This window comes from Aquarana catesbeiana, linkage group LG03 (genome assembly GCF_042186555.1).
Source record: "Aquarana catesbeiana isolate 2022-GZ linkage group LG03, ASM4218655v1, whole genome shotgun sequence".
Classification (NCBI taxonomy): Eukaryota; Metazoa; Chordata; class Amphibia; order Anura; family Ranidae; genus Aquarana; species Aquarana catesbeiana.
Window position 1 is genome coordinate 45,663,618 of NC_133326.1, and position 22,305 is coordinate 45,685,922.

The 22,305-nt window shown below is 46.0% G+C and overlaps 1 pseudogene; it reads right to left on the bottom strand.

Moving 5' to 3' along the window:
* Nucleotides 1-14,810: 14,810 nt before the first annotated feature.
* On the bottom strand, nucleotides 14,811-14,930 carry LOC141135129 (5S ribosomal RNA; annotated as a pseudogene).
* Nucleotides 14,931-22,305: the final 7,375 nt, after the last annotated feature.

The following is a 22,305-nucleotide window of genomic DNA, read 5'->3' on the forward strand; positions in this document are numbered from 1 at the left end:
GGAGGAGGAGACCCCCAGTTCAGACCCCTGCCCCCTCAGGGAGAGGTAAGCAGCCCCATGCCTTCCCAGGACTCAGGAGGCATGCTCAGGGTAATCCAGGCAATGAAGTCTCCTATGCGGGAAGATGAAAATGAAGATGAAAAATCTCCATGAAGAGGACATTACTGATAATGTGCCTGACAAGGTAAAGCCTGTCAAGCCCCATGTGGTGCATAAAACTGTTTTTGTGACTGATACAGACAATGTGCCCAGTGACAATCAGGCTGCTAGTCCCACGTGTGGCAATGCTGTGCCTGCTGATGCTGCAAGTACAGCAAAAAATGCATTTAAAAAATGACATTCCTGCAGAGGAACTGCAAGATTCAGCAGAGCCAATTAACCCCCCTTTAGCTGAGTCTAAAGCTGTTTGCCCCACAGCTGCTGAAGACTCTACAGCACAGCTTCAGGAGACAGCTGGTATTGCATCAGAAACTGTGACTATTCCTGATGGGAATGTGAATGTTTGTGTGACTGATAAAAATCATCCCAGCACCAGTGTGATGGACAGTCCTACCAGCTCCGTTCCAGCAGATAATAATAATAATAATTGTAATGTACAGACTAATATGACATCAGTGTGGGGCCTTGGCCCTGATAAGCCTACATTTGCTCAGGTGGTATGCTCTGCTCCTGGTAGCTCTCCCCCCAAGCGGGTTTTCCCCCTGCGGCCTACCACTTTGAGCACCCCAGGATCTGGTCTTGGGTCTCTGGCTTCTGCTGGGGGTCCGAGACGAAATGTAGTGATCCTTAAATGGGAAGGTGGTGCAATCTCTCCAGCACGGCGTGCAGTGGTGGACATGATTTTGGAGATGGGTTTTGGGGCAAACGATCTGTATGCCCTAATACATGTTGCTGGGAGCCAGGAATATACTATTAGTTTCACCAGGCCAGAGGGTCTTGACCTGTTCTGGGAGCGATATGAGGCTTGGTGCAGGTCAAGACCAGAATGGGAAGGTCTGGCCCCAGTTGCAGTTTCACAAAGGTCTACAGTGAAAAAAATCACAATTATTCTCACTAATGAGAGTGTTCCTGCTCGAGATTTAGAGGTCTGGTTAAAGAATTATGGTGAGGTATTGACTAAGCCCGATAAAATACTTGATGAACGTAACATCTGGACTGGGGGTTGGTTGGTTACAGTCAGATTGGCCAGGGATGGGAATGTTGTCCGTCACCTGCCCTCCTCAGCTTTTATAGGGAGGGATAGGATGACTATTTTCTACCCTGGTCAGCCGAAGCTGTGTCACCGCTGTGGAGAAAAGGAGCATTTGAGCTCCTCCTGTTCAGCCTTGATATGTTCAGTGTGTCGGGGTCAGGGTCATATGGCCAAGGACTGCACCGAGATGATCAGGTGCAACCTGTGCCTGCGCCTTGGCCACCCCTATAGCAGATGTCCTGAAGCCTGGCACAATATGGTGAAGGAGGTACTAGGTGACTTGTCAAGGCTGGACGAAATGGAGGGTGAGGCCTCTGGTGTACCATCCTCCTCTGCGGTGACCGACTCCCCTGGTCCTGTTCAGGATCCCTCTCCAGTTTCTGTGGCCACCCCTCCTGTGTCTGTAAGTATTCCTTCTGTATCTGTCTCTGTGTCCCCCCCCCCCCGCCTACTGTACCCTCTCCTCTTGTGTCAGAACCTTCCAAGTCTGTGCCCCCCAAGTCAGTTCCCTCCAGGAGTCTACCCCTCCTAAGTCTGACTCAAAGGGAGCACCCCCCCCCCCACCAGGAGTGGTAGCATGTACTAAAAAGGTTGCTTCTTCCTCTGTAAAGAAGTCTTCTGTAAAGACATCAAAGACAAAAATAAGAGATGAGGGCATCTCTGAAGCTGACCTGCAGTACCTGGAGGAGAGAAGGAAGGTTGGGAAGCGGAAGAAGCAGGCAGTGAGGATGGAACAGGCTCCAGTGCCTGTACCCAACCATCATAGGTCCTCTAAGTGGGATATTTCCTCATCTGGAGCTTCTTCGGAGCGAAGTGGAAATGGAGTTTGAGGCGGCCTCAAGAAAGAGAGAGGCTTCTGGTGATGAGCAGCAGAGGTGAGCTAAGAAGCAATCCACCCAATAACCCAAATGGCGGTTCCCCCTCCGTTAAAAGTAGTGACAATAAATGTCGCCAGCATTAAGTCAGTAAGAGCTCATTCTATGGCCTTCTTTTTGTTCAGCCAATTAGATGCTGAAATTTTATTTTTGCAAGAGACTAGGCTCACCTAATTGGCAGATATTCATATGGCCAAGAGAGAGTGGAGGTATGGTCCATCTTACTGGTCTCTTGCGGCCGAGCCTTACGGCGGTGTGGCGGTGTTGTTTAAAACTGGCATGGTAACTGTCCGGCGGGTTATTGAGGTGGAGATTGGGAGATGTATGGTCTTAGACGTCCTTGTGGGAGGGCAGGACCTGCGCCTAATTAATGTTTATGGGCCGCACACAAAGTGAGACAGGAAATGCCTTTTTACAAGGATCAAGCCATTTCTTTTTACATCCCGGCAAGTGGTCTTTGGAGGTGACTTTAATACAGTAACTAGGCCCAAGGACAGGAAGGACTTCAAGGACAGGCTGGGATATGATAGCGTTTTTTTAAATAGTATGGTTAGGGATGCTGGTCTTGTGGATGTGCACCTCCCGAATGACACCGGGTTCACCTTTCATCGAGGTAGTAGTCAGAGTAGAATAGATAGGTTTTTTTTTTAAGGAGACCTCTGCTTTCTCACCCCCAGTGGTGCAGGCAGTAGAGTTCTCTGATCACTGTATGCTATCTGTGGTCCTGAATGCTTCAGACGCCCCTCAGAGGGGCAAGGGCATCTGGAGATTGAATTCGACCCTACTCAAGGAAGAACATGTTAGACAATCCTTTGAGGAACCCTTTCAGGCTCAGGTGACCATCCTGGACTTTTGTAGCAGCAAGGCTGAGTGGTGGGAGCTGACCAAAAAGAGGATCGCTTGATTCTTCAGGGGCCTAGCCAATAGAAAACAGTTTAATAAATACATGACCTACCAACGTTTATGGAGGAAGCTGGATATTCTTGTCTCGAGAGGAGGAGATCCTGGGGCAATCTCTTAAGAGAAACTCCTTCTCAGGAAGTGTCAATGTGACCGGCATGCCTCTTTGGTTCTGGAGAGGGACTATGGGAAGTACCACTCGCCCAACCCTTACCAGAACTGCAAACAAGGTGTTGCTGTTAAAATGGTCATTGGCCTTAAGGACAGTACAGGTTCCTTGACATAGTCCAGGTCAGGGATTCTGGAGGTCGTGAGGTCCTTTTATGCTGACCTTCTTGGGAGGAAAGAGCTTGACCGTGACAAGATGGAAAGCTTTTTGGACTCTACTCCAGGTCTAAATAGTGGAGATGTTCCATTGATGAATTTGACAGAGGAGATCACAGTTGAAGAGGTGATGAGGGCAATTGAACAGCTTGCCATCAAAAAGTCACCTAGACCGGATGGCTTGACGGCTGAGTTTTACAAAGCTTTTAAGTCTATTCTGGCCCCACATTTGGTAGAGGTTTTTAACAGTTGCCTTGCTGAGGGGGTGCTTTCTCCTTCCATGAGGCACTCGGCTGTGATTCTTCTCCCAAAAGGTAAAGATCCTTCGATGATTGAGAATTGGCGCCCCATCAGCCTTCTTAATGTCGATAGAAAGATACTGGCAAAGATCATTTTCTGGCGCCTATCGTCAGTAGCAGAGTCTTTGCTTTCTCGCCATCAGCACTGTTCGGTCCAGGGTAGGTGCACCTTCACAGCGGTTTTAGCTGTCCGGGAGGCCCTGGAGCAGTGCAGGACTGCAGGCTGGGGAAAGTATTTGCTGACATTGGATCAGGCAAAGGATTTTGATCATGTTAACCATGAGTACCTGTGGTTGCTCCTTAGTAAGTACGGTCTGCCGGGTGGTTTTGTCGATTGGTTAAAAGTCTTGTATAAGGGGGCAGAAAGCTTTCCTCTTGTTAATGGTTGGGTTGGGCAGTCCTTTGAGGTTGGCTCCGGGGTGCACCAGGGTTGTCCCCTGAGTCCCCTGCTCTATGTGTTCGCAATTGACCCCTTCATCAGGAGGCTAGAGAGCAGCATGTTGTGTGGGGTGCCAGTGGGGCTCCCAGGTGAGCCGCCTTTGAGGGTTGTTGCCTATGCGGCAATGTGTCGGTGATTGTCACTGGGGCGGATGAAGCAGAGGAGGTGGTTTCTCTGACATGACAGTATTCTGAAGCATCAGGCTCCAAGATCAATCAGGAAAAGAGTGAAGTTTTCTGGATGGGAAAGGAAGGTGAGGGGTTTGATCTCCCGGACACCTTTCCAGTGCCCTAGGAAAGAATTAAGATTCTAGGCATTGAATTTGGACCCGGCGATTATGGCCTCAAAAACTGGGAAGGCAGACTGGAAATTGCCAATACTAAGGTGGTCAGCTGGAAGAGATGGAAGTTATCTATGAGGGAAATGGTTGATCTGATTCCTGATTCCGATCTTCTTGTATGTCAGCTTTGTCTGCATCTTGCCAGTGTCTCTCTATGCTAGGGTCAGTAGTGTGTTCTTCCAGATGTTGTGGGGGAACAGACTGAACCCCATCAAGAGGAATGTCACCTATCTATCCAGGAGGGAGGGTGGCTTAGGTATGGTCAACCCAGTTCTTTTCACTGCTTTTTCTCAAGTTTAACATTGGTAATATGCTTGCAGTGGAACCTCCTGGATGGGTAGGCATATTTAGATCTTGGTTTAGGCCTTTTCTACGACTTTGGGAAGAAGGTGGCCAAGTGAAGAATCTCAGGGGTCATCGTGGTCAGCTACCAGCCTATGTCGCTCCGTGCTTGAAGTTACTACGGCAGTGGCGATTGTCGGCTGAAGATCTCAGATCGGTTCCGAGGAAAGTCTGTCACGGAACGTCCCACACTCCGCTTGAGTGCTTCCGTCAGTATACCACTTCCTTGTAGTCTGGATACAGATATCAGATATTCCAACCTCTCTGGGCACAAAACAAGGTGACGCTTGCTTGTTGCTAACATGGACTGACTCTTTATTTGAGATCTCACACAAATATATACACAGCAGAATGACTAAAACCTAACCTAATTAACATGAGCTAATTAACTAATCCTTTTACCCAGACTAAGTGACTATGTCTCCTAGCTCATTGACTATTCAACACACATTACCATAAACATCAACACAGGGTTAATTAGAACAAACAATGAGTTGAATACCCTTAGAACCTGTGGTAAGCCAGACTAAACTCATTTACATTAAACACATTATAGCTGACATCAGACAGGTGAGTGGAGTTGATGACATTAGCATCTTCTCACAGTATGAGTCCCAACAGTATGACTCAGTCACTATTGCTACTATGGCAAATACAGGGTCCCCAGAGTCTGTGTGTCCTGGGGGACAAGGACCCGAAGCCAAAGTAACAACACCTCAAGGGTACCCCAAATGCCAGGGCCCATAATCTGTAGGCAAGAGGCTCACATTCAGTCCCCTCCAAAAGCCTCTATCCCGGGTGAGTCTGTCACAAAGTCCTTATGAGTCGAGTCTTGAGCGAAGTCTTTCATGACCCACTGGCCTTAAGGGATTACCCAGGCCCAGTTTTGAGGGCAGGGTTAAGACTTATTAATTTGGACAGAGTACCCCCTAAATTTAGGGATCTGGCCTGGTTGTGCTTCCATGGGAGGCTCTATGTTAGGGGCAATTTGAAATTCCGCAGTGGGATGGATCGTAGCTGTCCTCGGGAGGAGTGTGCAGGTGAGGAGGAGACTATGGACCATTTTCTGCTTCATTGCCCTTTTAACATAGAGGTGTACAAACAGGTGGGGCGGGCTCTCGGTGTTCCTTTCCTCTCCAGGCTGGGTTATGCTGAGTGGGTGTATGGAGCATTCAATACTGGTGGTGTTTTTTGTTTGGATACACTTTTTCTAGTTAGCCTAGTAGTCCGTTATTTCACTTGGAACGCACGGTGTCAGGTCAGCATTCGGCATAAAATCCTTCCTGTTGAGGTGGTGGTGTATGACATTCTGCATGAGCTGGAGAAGATTCGGGTGCTCGAGAGAGACAAGCGGAGTCAGGGGGCTTGGTTGAAGGTGTGGAGGGGTTTCAAGCCTCCCTGACTGCCAGGAGTCTCTTTCCTGGGTGTGGCTGTCTGTCTCTTATCACCCTAGTTTTTTTATTTTTTTTTGGATCAATTTTTGATAAATGGCTGCGTACATAGGTGATGGGTTGTGCCTCTTAGGCCCTCTCTGCTGCTTTATGTAAATAGTTTTCTAAAAATATGTTCGTAGTGGACTATGTATATATTGTAAATATTCTGAACATGGATGTGTATTCCTTGGATTCCTGTTGACGTTTTGTACTATGGTTTTGTTTTTTACTTTTTTATAAAATTGGTTGCTTGATTCTTTTCAATAAAAGATCAATAGTGCCCCATCACTGGTGTCAGTGGGAGGAATAGTGCCCCATCACTGGTGTCTGTGGGAGGAGTAGTGCCCCATCACTGGTGTCTGTGGGAGGAGTAGTGCCCCATCACTGGTGTCTGTGGGAGGAGTAGTGCCCCATCACTGGTGTCTGTGGGAGGAGTAGTGCCCCATCACTGGTGTCTGTGGGAGGAATAGTGCCCCATCACTGGTGTCAGTGGGAGGAATAGTGCCCCATCACTGGTGTCAGTGGGAGGAACAGTGCCCCATCACTGGTGTCAGTGGGAGGAACAGTGCCCCATCACTGGTGTCAGTGGGAGGAACAGTGCCCCATCACTGGTGTCTGTGGGAGGAACAGTGCCCCATCACTCGTGTCAGTGGGAGGAATAGTCTAGAAGACCAGATATACCGCGCTGTCAGAAATATATAAAGCGGCCAGCACAGCAGTGTAAAAATGAAACAATCAAAAGAAAAGAAAAATGTGCAGCGATATAAAATAATATCAGTGATAATGAGGTTAATCAAAATATCAAACATGTGAAATGTGATCTATTGACAAAAATGATAAGGTGGAAAAATAAACCTGATAAAAAGTAAAAAATAAATATTGACAAATACTCAAAAAATAGTGTTCATTTGTAATAATGGAGGACCGCAAAGGGTCATAGTAAGTCCCAAGAAGTGACATGAAGAATCCACCTCCAGAAATACCAGTCTCTTACCAGAAAGATTGGATTTGTACAAGCGTACACCTGACAAGCCAATCAAGCTTTGGGGGTAACCAAGAGGCACCTATTTCTTGCATAAGCTGCAACCTCCGGGTGGGCGTTCCAAATGATGGATTCAGCAGGATAGATGTAAACTCAATCCAGAGACAGATCAACCAAACCATGGGAGTAAGAAGGAAAAAAGGGGGCACATAGTGTAATTCAGTGAGAGATATTTATCAAGAACAAAAACATAAGAATTACACTTACATGTAAAAATAACAAGCGCTTCAAAGTAGGACAGTAACTGTGGACCAGCAATGAAAACCGACGCGTTTCGCCTAAACAGGCATCATCTGGGGTGTCATTGATGTCTATCATTGATGTCAGTGCGAATTATAGTGCCCCATCACTGGTGTCTGTTGTAGAACTACAAATCCCAGGCCCCAAAGTATGAGACCCGGCAGGAGCCATGTGTAATTCCTTATCTCTGCTGCGTCATTTCTTCCTGTCTGCAGAATCTTCTGGAAACTAAAGAGAAGGAAAGGAAAAACCAACAAGGCTGACTTCAATGCCATCTCTCGTTTATTTCCAGTGGATGGATCTTCAATGATGTGTGAATCCATGCTCTACTAGGCTCCTATAATGTGGAGTCTGGCTATCCGGTAAGAATACATCTTTTATATTTCACGGTGGAAGGTGCACTTTGAATATTTTTGGCATCCATCACCCCAAGAATCACAAGGAGTGTTTTGACACTCTAGGGACAATTTGACAATTTTTGGGACTAATTATTACCACTCATTTTTTATCAGACACTAGCGCGGCGATCTTTTGCCTTTATGTTTTTACACAAATGTTCTGATGTGTGATTGCCAGCTGTTTTTTTTTTTTTTTTTTTATCATTTCATCATGACCACCAATCATGTAAAGAAATGGCATTCATTTGTGTAAGTTTTTGTGATCTCCCCAATCTTCTCAATGGTGGACTTTGGTACTGTATGCCAAGACCTGCAGTGTAACTACTATAGCACATTACAGACTAAAAATTTCCCAGCACACCTACTAGCTAGCCTGAAGAAAACAAAAATTAGCCCTAAGTTGCAAATATACTTGAGGCTGGGTTCACACAAATTCGCAATAGCAGGAGACTGTCTCTCTATAGAGCCGGTTCACATATCTCCGCTGCGGCTCCGGTGCGAATTTGCACAGGGGTCCTGTGCGTCTTTTGGTCCGTTTCAGGTCCGAATTCAGACAAAATTTCAGGCAGAAACCAGTGCCTGGTCAAGGCTCCCCTGTATACTGCGGTCCTAACTCTATAGTTTTCGGAGTCTAGCAGATTGGAGCACATACAGCAGTGGATAAATTAAAGGCAGGTCTGTCTGGAGAGAGCTCACTCCTCAAAGGTGCAGGGATGTGTTGGATGCCCAGCAAAAGAACAAATAGCATCCATAAGCATCCAATGGGGTTGATTTACTAAAAATGGAGAGTGAAAAATCTGGTACAGCACTGAATAGAAACCAATCAGCTTCCAGGTTTTATGGTCAAAGCTTAACCACTTCAGCTCCGGAAGGTTTTATCCCCCTTCATGACCAGGCCATTTTTTGCGATACATCACTGCATTGCTTTAACCTCCCTGGCGGTATTATTATGTCTGAATTTTGATGCTGATCGCGGTACATTGTTTTGCATGGAAATTTGGTGTTTTATATTGTAGGCCTGTAATTCTTAGGAATAACTCAATTAAATCTGTCCAAACAAGAGTCTAGTAGACATCCCGGGTAGGATAAAGTTTGAAACACAAAATCCTAAATTATAATATAATAAATAATTATAATAAATAATAAAATGTATTCAATAATGTAATCAAATCAAAAACACTGAAATTTGCTCATATGCAGAATTGTCACTGTCATTACTTTCAGTGTTTGATGTACCAATATTTAGCACCAATATTTAAAAAGGGCCCAATATACATCCCTGGGAATTACAGACCAGTTAGCCTAACATCAATAGTATGTAAACTCTTGGAAGGGATGATAAGGGACTATATACAAGATTTTAGTAATGAGGAGGGTATCATTAGCAGTAATCAGCATAGATTCATGAAGAATCGTTCTTGCCAAACCATCTACTAACCTTCTATGAGGAGGTGAGTTGCCATCTAGATAAAGGAAGGCCCGTAGATGTGGTGTATCTGGATTTTGCAAAAGCATTTGACACAGTTCCCCATCAATGTTTACTGTACAAAATAAGGTCCTTCGGCATGGACCATAGGGTGAGTACATGGATTAAAAACTGGCTACAAAGGGAGTTCAGAGGGTGGTGATAAATGGGGAGTACTCGGAATGGTCAGGGGTGGGTAGTGGGGTTCCCCCAGCATTCTGTGCTGGGACCAATCCTATTTAATTTGTTCATAAACGACCTGGAGGATGGGGTAAACAGTTCAATCTCTGTATTTGCGGATGATACTAAGCTAAGCAGGGCAATAACTTCTCTGCAGGATGTGGAAACCTTGCAAAAAGATCTGAACAAATTAATGGGGTGGGCAACTACATGGCAAATGAGGTTCAATGTAGAAAAATTTAAAATAATGCATTTGGGTGGCAAAAATATGAATGCAATCTATACACTGGGGGGAGAACCTCTGGGGGAATCTAGGATGGAAAAGGACCTGGGGGTCCTATTAAAAAGGGGATTAACTCCAGAGATAAAACGATAATTCTCCCGCTCTACAAGACTCTGGTCCGGCCGCACCTGGAGTATGCTGTCCAGTTCTGGGCACCAGTCCTCAGGAAGGATGTACTGGAAATGGAGCGAGTACAAAGAAGGGCAACAAAGCTAGTAAAGGGTCTGGAGGATATTAGTTATGAGGAAAGGTTGCGAGCACTGAACTTATTCTCTCTGAAGAAGAGGCGCTTGAGAGGGGATATGATTTCAATATACAAATACCGTACTGGTGACCCCACAATAGAAATAAAACTTTTTCGCAGAAGAGAGTTTAACAAGACTCATGGCCACTCATTAAAATTAGAAGAAAAGAGGTTTAACCTTAACTACGTAGAGGGTTCTTTACTGTAAGAGTGGCAAGGATGTGGAATTCCCTTCCACAGGCGGTGGTCTCAGTGGAGAGCATCGATAGCTTCAAAAAACTATTAGATAATCACCTGAATGACCGCAACATACAGGGATATACAATGTAATACTGACACATAATCACACACATAGGCTGGACTTGATGGACTTGTCTTTTTTTCAACCTCACCTACTATGTAACTATGATGAATTTTTCCCACATATCACTATTGCTCAATTCTGCAAGTGATTCTAATTAATTATCGCTGTTTTCTAGCTGGTCTAAAACTGTTTTTGACGTAAAGGGACACTTTTTGGTTGCCATGGACAATCTCCAGTTTCCAGGCAGAAAGAACAGTATATATCATATAAAAGTTGAATGCAGGGCACTGGACAAAGCATTAGGTACAAAATGGAGGTGAAAATATTTGATAAAGTAATGTAATCTGTAAGATCCTGCAATGCAATCCCAAGTGTGGTTCAGGGTTACCGCTTTTGGTAATGAAATATCACCCCGAGCCAGACTCGGGATTACCGCTAGGGAGGTTAACTGACAATTTTGAAAAAAAAAAAAAAAAAAATTATTATTTACTTTCTGCTATAAAACATATCAAACATATTCTGCTATATATTTTTGGTGAAAAAAATCCCAATAAGCGTATATTGATTGGTTTGCGCAAGAGTTATAGTGTCTACAAACTATGGGTTATTTTATGGACTTTTTAATCTTTTTGTTTTTAATAGTAATGGTGGCGATCAGCGATTTTTATTAGGACTGCGACATTGCAGCGGACAAATCTGACACTGACACTTTTTGGGGACCAGTGACACCAATACAGTAATCAGTGCTAAAAAAAAACCCCCAAAAAACTGTCACTGTATAAATGACACTGGCAGGGAAGGGGTTAACATCAGGGGTGATCAAAGGGTTAAGTGTGCTCCTAGGGAGTGCTTTCTAACTGCGGGGGGAATGCTGACACTGGAGGAAAACAGAGATCTGTGTTTCTGCTTAGCAGAAACACAAGATCTCCATTTTCCTCCCTCACAGAATGGTGGTCTGTCTTGTTTACATAGGTACAGGTATGTGATTATGCGCTTAAGGGCTGCCCTGCCGCAGTAAATGTACGTGGGCCGGTCCTTAAGTGGTTAATTAAACAAGCTGAAGTTAGAAGCCGATTGGCTACCACGCAGAGCTGCACCAGATTTTGCACTCTCCAGTTTTAATAAATCTCCCCCAATGTGTCCCCAAGCAAAATTCAGCCCACAAGCTGTGCAGATAAGTGGCAATCACCCCAATCTACGGTACAACTAGGCTTTACAGTACGGTGCGCATGGGCAAGGGCTAATTTGTTTTTTTGATGGCTAGCTGGTAAGTGTACTGGGAAAATTTTACTTGTTTGTAATGTGCAAAGCCCCTCCAATTTGCACTTTTTTTTTTTTTTTTTTTTACAGACATTCAATATGTATCTTACCACAAAGACTAGTTATAGATAGGTTTGGTTGCCACTTATCTGCACAGCTTTTCAGGTGAATTTCGCTAGGGGACACATTGGATGCTTTCAGCTGCGATTGTGCTTTTGCTGGGCGTCCATTACATCCCTGCGCCTTTGAGGAATGGGCCCCCTCCAGGCAAACCTGCCCTTAATGTATCCACTGCTACATGTGCTCCAGTTTGGAGACTCTCAAAACTAGAGAGTTAGGACCACAGTACACAGAGGAGCCTTGACATAGGCTTTCACATATATTTGCAAACGTGAGAAACTAAACCCTCTGTCTTTAACATGTACTGTAAAGCCTCGTACACACGATCGGATTGTTGGCCAACAGAGCGTCAGACTTTTGTCTGAAGGGCGTGTGGCAGGAACATGTCTTGCATACTAACGGCACACAATTGTCGGTCAACAAGAACGTAGTGACGTACTACATGGAATTTCAGCTCTTGGGTTTTAGCCTCATACACACAATCAGATTTTCGGCAGGGAATTGTGTGAAGACAGACTGTTTGCCTAAAATCCGACCGTTAGTACACTCCTTCAGACAATTGTTGTCCAACTTTCTGCCAACAAATGTTGAATGGCAGGCTAGTAAATTTTCGGCAGACAACGGTCTGTTGTCAGATTTTCATATCGTGTTTACACAAGTCCGTCACACAAAAGTCCAAAGTACAAACACGCATGCTCGAAATCAGTGCTCACCAAACACGACATTAGCAGAAGGTGTCCAAAGGGTGACGCTCAGGAGCTGAAATTCCATGTATTAGGTCACTACGTTCGTGTTTGTTGGCCTACAATTGTGTGCCGTTAGTTTGCAAGACAAGTTCCTGGCACACGCCCTTCGGACAAAAATAGGATTTTTAAAACAGCTTACCTGTAAAATCCTTTTCTTTGAAGTACATCACGGGACACAGTCATAGTAGTTACTATATGGGTTATAGGCCACCTTCAGGTGATAAACACTGGCACGCACTAAGATAAAAAGTGCACTCCTTATATAACCCCTCCCACTACTGGGAATATCTCAATTTTGTAGCAAAGCAATACATGTGTATACCAAAGGAGGGAGGGACCTCTGTGTCCCATGATGTACTTCAAAGAAAAGGATTTTACAGGTAAGCTGTTATAAAAATCCTATTTTCTTATCGTACATCATGGGACACAGAGCCATAGTAGTTACTATGTGGAATGTCCCAGAGCAATGCCAACCGAAGGGAGGGAGACACAACAAAAAGTAGGGCAACAAGAGACTAGAGGACTAATACTGCAGCCTGCAGTACATTGCGCCCAAAGGCAATATCCTCGTGACCTTTTACATCTATTTGATAGAATCTGGTAAATGTATAGACTGAAGACCAAGTTGCGTTCTTACAGATTTGAGCCATGGAGGCTTGGTGATGCACTGCCCAGGAAGTACTAACAGCCCTAGAGGAGTGTGTTTTGATTTGAGAGGGTGGAATCCACCTCTTAACCATGAGCTTAAACGATTACTTGTTGAATCTATTTAGAATAGTAGATTTCGATGCTGCCTGTCCTCCTTTAGGACTTTCAGGCAACTCGAATAAAAACATCCAATTTCCGAATCTGAGACATTGACTGCTCTCACCACATCAAAAAAATTTAGTGATTTTTCTTCCAAAGAACAGGGTTCTGGAAAAAAGAACGATATCCTGGTTTAGATAAAAACCTGAAACTACTTTTGGTAAAAATGAGGATGCAATACTACCTCATCTTTAAGAATAAAAAAATATGGCTCTTTACAAGAAAGAACATCCAATACGGATACCCTTCTTGCAGCAGATGAGGAAACTATTTTTTTCTGGTAACCATGTCAAAAACAGGACCAAGGGAATATGTCATATCGGCCCAAAAAAAGTTTGTTTTGTAATGTCGACAAAACTAAATTCAAGCCCCAAGGGTTCAGGAGTTACCTAACCAGAGATTAAGCCAAGTTACCACCTGAATAAAGTTATGGATCAAAGAATGCGAAGGAAGTGGTCATTGAAATAATACCGATAAGGCCGAGACCTGTCCTTAGAAAGCACTCAAGGCCATCTTTATTTTTCACCCCATCTGCAGAAAAAAAATCAAGGACTCTACCTAGACTTTTTTCCTGGGGTGCAGCTCCTGGTTTCACACCAGAAGATATAGGTTTCCCAGACTCCATAATATATAAACCATGGAGGCTGGCTCTGCATAAATCAAGGTAGAAAACTACCAAACCTGACAGCCCACGCTTCTTCAGAGTGTGGGCCTCAATAGCCAAACCGTTAAATTTATAGTTTGTAAGGTAGGATGGAACTTTGGACCTTGCAAGAGAAGGTCTGGCTGTGAAGGTAGGGTCCATGGGTTCCCTACTGTCAACTCTACGATCTCTGCATACCAAGATTTCCTGGACCTTACTGGGTGTCCCAAGAATCAACGACTTCCCTTCCTGCTTGATCCTTAAGAAGTTGTAGATGCAGGCAGAATAGGAGGGAATGCACAAATCAGTGAGAACTGATTCCACGGGAATAGCAATGCATCTGTTCCACATGCTAGCGGATCCTTTGTTCTTGACACAAAGTTGTCAATCTTTTGTTGATCCTGGATGCAAACAGATCTATGTCTGGGATCCCTCATCCTTGACATATTAACGGGAAGATATCGGGGTGAAGGAACCATTCTCCCAGAAAAAAAACTGCTGGTGACTTAAGTAGTCTGCCTGCCAATTTTCTATTCCTAGAATGAAAACTGCTGATAGGCAAAGTACATTGTTTTCTTCCCAAGATAGGATAAGATTCACCCTTCTCTGGGCCACACAACTTCTTGTGCCCCCTAGTGATTAATATAGGCCATTGCTGTGGCATAAACGGATTGACTCCTAGCAGGACAATACCTTAAACTGAACGTTCAGGCCCTCAGAACCAAGTGTTCTGCCTGAATTTTTAAAATGTTAATGGGCAAGGCCATTTCCGATCTAGGCCACTTTTCCTGGACAGCTGCCGTTCAGGCCTGTCCCCCAACCGAAACAAAAAAGGTTGGCATATGTTGATACTATTTCCCAGGTAACTGAAAGAAGGATTTTTCCCTTCGCAGATTTTTGGATGTTAACCATAAACTGAGGCTCTGGCGCATTCAGCCTACAGCATCTATTATTTCCAGGTGGTCTTTCATCCCAGGTACTAACTAGGCCCGACCCTGCTTAGCCTCCAAGATCAGATGAGATCGAGCGCTATCAGGGTGATGTGGCCATAGGCTTTGGAGTCAGACACATTGGGAACATAGAGCTTGAATTCCCTGTTTCAAGCCGATAGGATACTGGAATGAGATTGAGCATAAAGAACGGCCTCGAATGAAGCCACCATCTTTACCGACAACCTCGCGCAAGTTGAATAGGAGAAAAACATCTTGCTTCGACTACCTAGATCAGTCCTTTATGGCGCTGATCTTAGCCTGGGGTACGAATACCTTTTTCTGGGTGTACCTATGATCAGACCCAAGTATTTTCTTCATGTTTTAAAGAAGATTCCTCCTAGGTTGAGAATCCGACCTAGATATACCAGGTAGTCGAATGTGGTGACCATACTTTTGGTCTAAGCGGGCTACCGACTGGTCTAACAAGAACAGATCAACTAGGTAAATCATAATCATTTTACCTTGGGCCCTCAATCTGGCTAGAAAAGGAGCCAGAATCTTGCACTCGAGGTGTAGCAGCTAGATCGGAGCTGAGCTACGAAGCCGAGCTACACACTGAAAAAGCATATTTTCCACTTTGAAAGAAAATATTATTAGTGAGCGAGGAAATAGGCATATGGAGATATGCATCTTCATGCAAAAAAAAGGGGGAGAATATATTCAGCAATTGAATTTTAGATTCTTGAGCTCTAGAATGTCCATTTGGATTTAACCAAATCCCAATCTCTGCCCTGCCAAAAGATGGACCAATGCTAGAGAGAAAGATTTTTTTTTCTCTGGATCCTTAGGAACGTTTGAACTGAGAAAACAAGGAGACGGAAACTCTTGGAACTCCAGTTTGTACGTTGGTGCTATTGAGGAAGTCCCCCATTCTTCTTGCTATTCTTGCATGACGCTTAGTGGAGGTGCAATCTGTCATAGCAACTATTGCGAACATAAAGCTTCCTCCTGGACCTGCTGAGCAGGAAAAACACCCGTTAAAACGGGTTTTTCAAAGATTAATCAATTACTGTCAGCGCAGGCTGAGACACTCAACCTGCCAGAGAAAAACGTGTTTTTTTTTGTTTTTTTTAATAGGAATTCCAACCTTTTATCCATTGGATCCCTAAGTATTTGAGTATTGTCTGCCGGACAAGTCAAACTTAATCACAAAGGATATAGTAGCGTTAATTGCTGGTATACCCCTGCTTAGTGAATTTTCTCTACCATAGGCTAAAGTGTGAAAACTTTTCAGAATGGAAAATAATGCTTATCTGGGTGATTCTCCAGATACAAAAAAAATTCTTCCAACAAAGAATGGACAGGAAAAAGCATGCACAGCTTGGGAAGCGCTCAGTTAAGGGTACATAAATGTGGAGCGGATCATTCAGCAAGAAAATGTACCATCATTCTTACAGATTGTGAAAGCTGACTCTCCCGCAATTGACACCTCAGAAGAGGAGTCATCAGCCTCACCACAGTCCCCTGAGGGAATTGTCTTCTCCTGACCCTAGTTCCTCAGTCTGAGGGTCTTAGGAAAATGGAAGAGAACCTGTCGCATCTTGACCATACTGGAATGCGATTAACCACTCTAGGATGTAATTAAAGTCTCTAAACTTCTTTTAAAAACCTACCATGGCTGAGGAAAAAGAGTAAAATGAACAGGGGCTGCAGTGTTGAAAACAGTTGCAAACATTTCATGGCCCCGATGCTCACTCTGATCAGCCACCCCCTCTCAGGGGAGGATGCCATTTGAAGAGTAGGATTTCCAGAGCTTGTGGGAGACCCCTTTTAAGCTCCTTTTTGGGGGTGTTTCAACCCCCCTTCTGAATATAGCCCGATGCACAAAACAGAGGTACTACCAGAAGAAAATTGCATCCATTGCTTGAGCAATAGTCAGCCACTGCCGCTGCTATTAACGCTCAGTCTGATGCAATAGTAAATGTGTCAAAGAATGCTTGTGTCACCAACCTCTTTCATGCCCCTCTATGCTCTTGTGTCCCTCCGCAGCTTGCAGCAATAACACTAGAGCTTTTAAAAAAACACTCTTTCCCACGCTGGGCGTTGAAGGATGCCAACGCTGCACTGTGCCCCGCCCCCTCTGTCAATTACAGCCCCCTCCTCTCTTTCAAACAAAGAGTTTTCCCGTGTGAGTGCAGGCTTCTGATCCTACGGGATCTCTCGGAGAGGGGAAAAAATGTCACGGAGAGCCTGGAAGCCACCGGGTAGAGCGACATGTCTTTTTTTGGTGCTTTTTCTTCTTGAAGAGGGGTAGCAATTAGCACAGGTGGGGGCATCTGGGGGGAGGAAACCACCCCCAGACTGCTGTTGCTGGAGGAAAATGGAAACTGCTGCTCTGGACACATCGTGAGCTCTCTGGAGGAAGCGTAAGAAGGTATGTGCTCTATACAGCCCCCAGTGGTTACACATAAGCATGACAACATTTACTAATTTAAAGGAGACATTCATAAGAAAATTCAAAAATTTCTTAGAAAAACTCCACTTACCTTTCCCGCCGCAGGGTTTTCTGTGGTAAAACCAACAGACCCAATCTTCACCCTTCACGGTGGGTTCCATTAAACCTTCAGGAGCTGGGAAAAAAATACTATGAGAAACCCCCTAACGGGGCTTTAAAGCAGCCAATGAAAAAGACTATAGATAGTCAAAAAGTTAATTTTATTAATACAGAAAATGGTATCAAACATATGAGTTCTGACCTTTGAGTCAGGACACGAACTGGAGTACAATATAAAAATCACTGCGGACAATGCCCGTAATTGGGAACAATGTACAGTACAGTATATTAGACACAGCAAGATCATGGAAAATGGAATCTTGACGCGTTTCGACCCTCACTGGGTCATCTTCAGAGGATAAATGTCAGCTGTTGGGGTGGAAGCATGTGTCAGGCATGGCGTAAATAATCAACAGTGGCAAACTCATGTACATACAGCACAGCATATATGCATGATTTGTATAGTTACCCGTCACAGAGTTCCCAATGTTTCAGAATGTTCCCAGTGATGCAATCCCTCCTATGCCGTCCGTCTCCCCAATGACAGACCAGCTCCCCGGAGAAAAAAAGCCAATTTAATTATAGTAGAGCGTGGATTCAGGGTTGAGCAGGGAAAGAAAAGGTGCAGTGAAACACAAGGAAAAGGGGGGAAGGGACAGGGTGAAAGGGAGAGGGGGGGAAAAAAAAAAAAAAAAAAAAAAGAAGGGGGGGGGGGAAAGAAAGTGTGGTAAGGAGGAAGAGGGGAAAGAGGGGGGGGGAGAAAAAAGGGGGGGGGGGGAAGGGGGAGGGGAAAGGGGGAGAGGGAAAAAGGGGGGGAAGGGAAGGGGAAGGGGGGACAGAGTTCTCGTCTCAAATATTTTCACTGTGTCTTGCCAGATGAAAACCCATTCAAAAAGGGGGCATACGAGATCGATTCATTAAGGCCTGGTGGAGAGGTGGCATGTAACCGGAATATCCATCTCTGCTCTTTCTGTAACAGAGACTTGTTCCAGTCGCCACCTCTGGTTGAAATATGCATTCTACAAAGGGCCACAAAAGTGACTCTTGGAACCCTGTCGTTGTGTATGGAAATTATATGTCTCCCAATAGGGAGATACGGGTTCCCAACCTGTATACTGTATACATGTTGGGAAATGCGTTTCCATTATTCCTGCCTGGTCTTCCCCACGTAATAAGCACCACATTCACATTCCATCAGATATACCACTCCACGTGTATGGCAGTTCACAAATTGTGTGGGTGTAAATGTGCTTCCATCAGGAAGGACAAAAGTTTTGTCCCTCCTAATGAATGAACAGTAAGAGCAGTGTCCGTAGGGGAAGGACCCCACTGTGGAACGATGTTTCAACCTCCTATTCTCATTGGTGTATTCCCTCTGGACGAGCTTGTCCCGTAGTGACGTGGCTCTTTTATATGTTATGGTAGGTTGTTCTTGAACAAATGCGCGTAGTTTTGGATCGTCCGTCAGGATGCTCCAATGACGCTTTAAGATTTTTTTGATGGCTGTGTGTTGTCGAGAGTAGCGCATAATGATCCGGGTGAGGTTACCCTCAGAACTCTTAGAGGGCTTAGATCTAAAAAGCAGCTGAAATCTAGATTGTCCTATAGCTTGATTATATGCTTTTTTCAGGCAGGATCGGCTATAACCCCTAGCTAGCAGTCGGATCTGAAGTCCCTCGGCTTCTTTTTTAAAAAGAGCATCGTTTGAACAATTGCGACGAAGGCGCAAATATTGTCCGTAGGGGATTGAGTTCTTAAGTGGTGTTGGATGAAAGCTATCCGAATGGAGAACCGTATTGCCAGCAGTTGTCTTTCGGAATAAGGTGCTGGATAGGTTTCTTTCAGCAGTGACGAAAATGGAGACATCTAAAAAGGTGACGCTGTGGAAGTCATGAGTCATAGTGAATCTTAGGTTGCGATCGTTTACATTGATCCCATTGAAAAATTCAATCAGTTTGATCTCGGGTCCCTCCCATACGACGAGAACGTCGTCAATATACCTCAGCCATTTTGTTATATGGCTGGTGTATACGACAAGGTCCTCGTCCTCGAAGAGAGACTTCTCCCACTCCCCCAGGTACAGGTTGGCGTAAGAGGGGGCGCAGCAGGTCCCCATAGCCACACCCTGCACCTGGAGGTAGTGGGAGTTATCAAAACAGAAATGATTGTGGTGCAGTATGTAATGCAGACCGTTCAGGATAAAACTGATCAATGCCGGATCGTACTGAGAGTACTGTTGTAGGGCTCTTTGCACAGCAGCCAGACCCCGAGAATGGGGAATGCTGCTGTACAGCGCCTCGACATCGATAGTCACCAGAATGGCATTCTCTGGTATCCTAAGATCATTGATAAGTTGTAAAAATTGTATTGTGTCCCTGCCGAATGAGGGCAGGGAGCTGGGGATCCTCGAGGAAACCCACAATCCTGGACCTGTAATAGCACCACCTCCAGTAAAACTTTATGGGCTTACTATCAAAAGTACTGGATCCCGGGGTCCAGCTCTCTAAAAGAGAAGCGTTACAAGCAAAACCTTGTTTCTTCGGATACGAGGCCCGGGTACCATTCAATTCGGCCTAAAAGACACTTTGAATGGATCCGGCTGCATAGCTAGCCCCAGCAAGGATTGCTCCAGAGGAGCTCAGCACAGCACATCTTCACTTGTGACCAACACCTTAGACACTGGCGAAAAAACTGAGGTGCTCTCGGTAGTGGGAGGGGTTATATAGGGAGTGCACTTTTTATCTTAGATGGGCCAGTGTCCATCACCTGAAGGTGGCCTATAACCCACATAGTAACTACTACGGCTCTGTGTCTCGTGATGTACGATAAGAAAATCTGACGCTCTTTTGGCCAACAATCCAATCGTGTGTACGAGGCTTTAGACTTGACTAATGTGTGTTTTTTTGCTGGCCAGCTGGTAAGTGTGCTTGGAAATTTTTTGCTTGTAATGTGCTAAGCCCCTTCCATGTGCACCTTACTGTAAAGGCTAGTTATAGATTGGGGTGGTTGTAACTACTATAGCTAGAACCATGCTGCCAATGCTAGAACAGTATAACTAAACTGAGCTCAAGCTTCCACCACCCAATTAGAGAATCAACAAGCCTTCATTAATTTGGTCTTAATTACCAACATGTGCAAATTAAACCATTGGGTAGGGATGAGCTTCATGTTCGAATTGAACGCATGTTCGACTCGAAAATTGTCTGTTCGGTCGTTCGCCGAATTCCGAACGATATGGGTCGTTCGTGCCAAATTCGAGTGGCGCATCACGGCGCATAATTCACTGCAGCATCGCAGTGCATTGCTGGCTGATTGGCCAAACATGCACTATGACCCGCATGCTTGGCCAATCACAGCGCCGTCTGTACAGAGAGCCGTAATTGGCCAAAGCCATTGTGGCTTTGGCCAATTATGGCTCAGGGGGTTTAGTACACGCTCCACACTATATAAGGCCGCCTGCACGGCGGCCCTGTGTAGTGTGTTCTGGCGTTGAGAGAGAGAGATGGATAGACAGAGACAGTGTCATTTGATTTAAGTTAGAGTAGGCAGGCGAGTCAGTTAGCTGCACTTACAGTATATTGTGTATGTATGTATGTATGTATGTATATGTTGTCCCGATACCGATACTAGTATCGGTACCGATACCGAGCATTTGCCCAAGTACTTGTACTCGGGCAAATGCTCCCGATGCTTCCGCCGATACCTGGAAGTCAGCTGAGATCGGCGGTGGGGGAGTTACAAGATTCTCCCCCAGCGGCTTTCAGCAGCTTTGGTGACATACAGCGGTGATCGCTCACCGCTGACTGTCACTGCATCCTCCTCCATGCCCCCTCCGTTCCTCTGTCCCCCTCTGCTGTCCCCCTCTGCTCCTCTCTCCTTTTCTGTCCCCCTACGCTGTCCCCTCTGTTCCTCTCTCCTTCCCTGTGTCTCTCCGCTGTCCCCTCCGTTCTGCTGTGTCTCTCCGCTGTCCCCCTCCGTTCCTCTCTCCTTCCCTGTGTCTCTCCGCTGTCCCCTCCGTTCCGCTCTCCTTCTTTATCCCCCTCCGCTGTCCCCTCCGTTCTGCGGTGTCTCTCCGCTGTCCCCCTCCGTCCCTCTCTCCTTCCCTGTGTCTCTCCGCTGTCCCCCTCCGTTCCTCTCTCCTTCCCTGTGTCTCTCCGCTGTCCCCCTCCGTTCCTCTCTCCTTCCCTGTGTCTCTCCGCTGTCCCCCTCCATTCCCCTCTCCTTCTCTATGCCTCTCCGCTGTCCCCCTCCGTTCCCCTCTCCTTCTCTGTGCCTCTCCGCTGTCCCCCTCCGTTCCCCTCTCCTTCTCTGTGCCTCTCCGCTGTCCCCTTCCGTTCCTCTCTCCTTCCCTGTGCCTCTCCGCTGTCCCCTCCGTTCTGCTGTGTCTCTCCGCTGTCCCCCTCCATTCCTCTCTCCTTCCCTGTGTCTCTCCGCTGTCCCCCTCCGTCCCTCTCTCCTTCCCTGTGTCTCTCCGCTGTCCCCCTCCGTTCCTCTCTCCTTCCCTGTGTCTCTCCGCTGTCCCCCTCCGTTCCCCTCTCCTTCTCTGTGCCTTTCCGCTGTCCCCCTCCGTTCCCCTCTCCTTCTCTGTGCCTCTCCGCTGTCCCCCTCCGTTCCCCTCTCCTTCTCTGTGCCTCTCCACTGTCCCCCTCCGTTCCCCTCTCCTTCTCTGTGCCTCTCCGCTGTCCCCCTCCGTTCCCCTCTCCTTCTCTGTGCCTCTCCGCTGTCCCCCTCCGTTCCCCTCTCCTTCTCTGTGCCTCTCCGCTGTCCCCCTCCGTTCCCCTCTCCTTCCCTGTGTCTCTCCGCTGTCCCCCTCCGTTCCCCTTTCCTCCTCTGTGCCTCTCCGCTGTCCCCATCCGTTCCTCTCTCCTTCCCTGTGCCTCTCCGCTGTCCCCTCCGTTCTGCTGTGTCTCTCCGCTGTCCCCCTCCGTTCCTCTCTCCTTCCC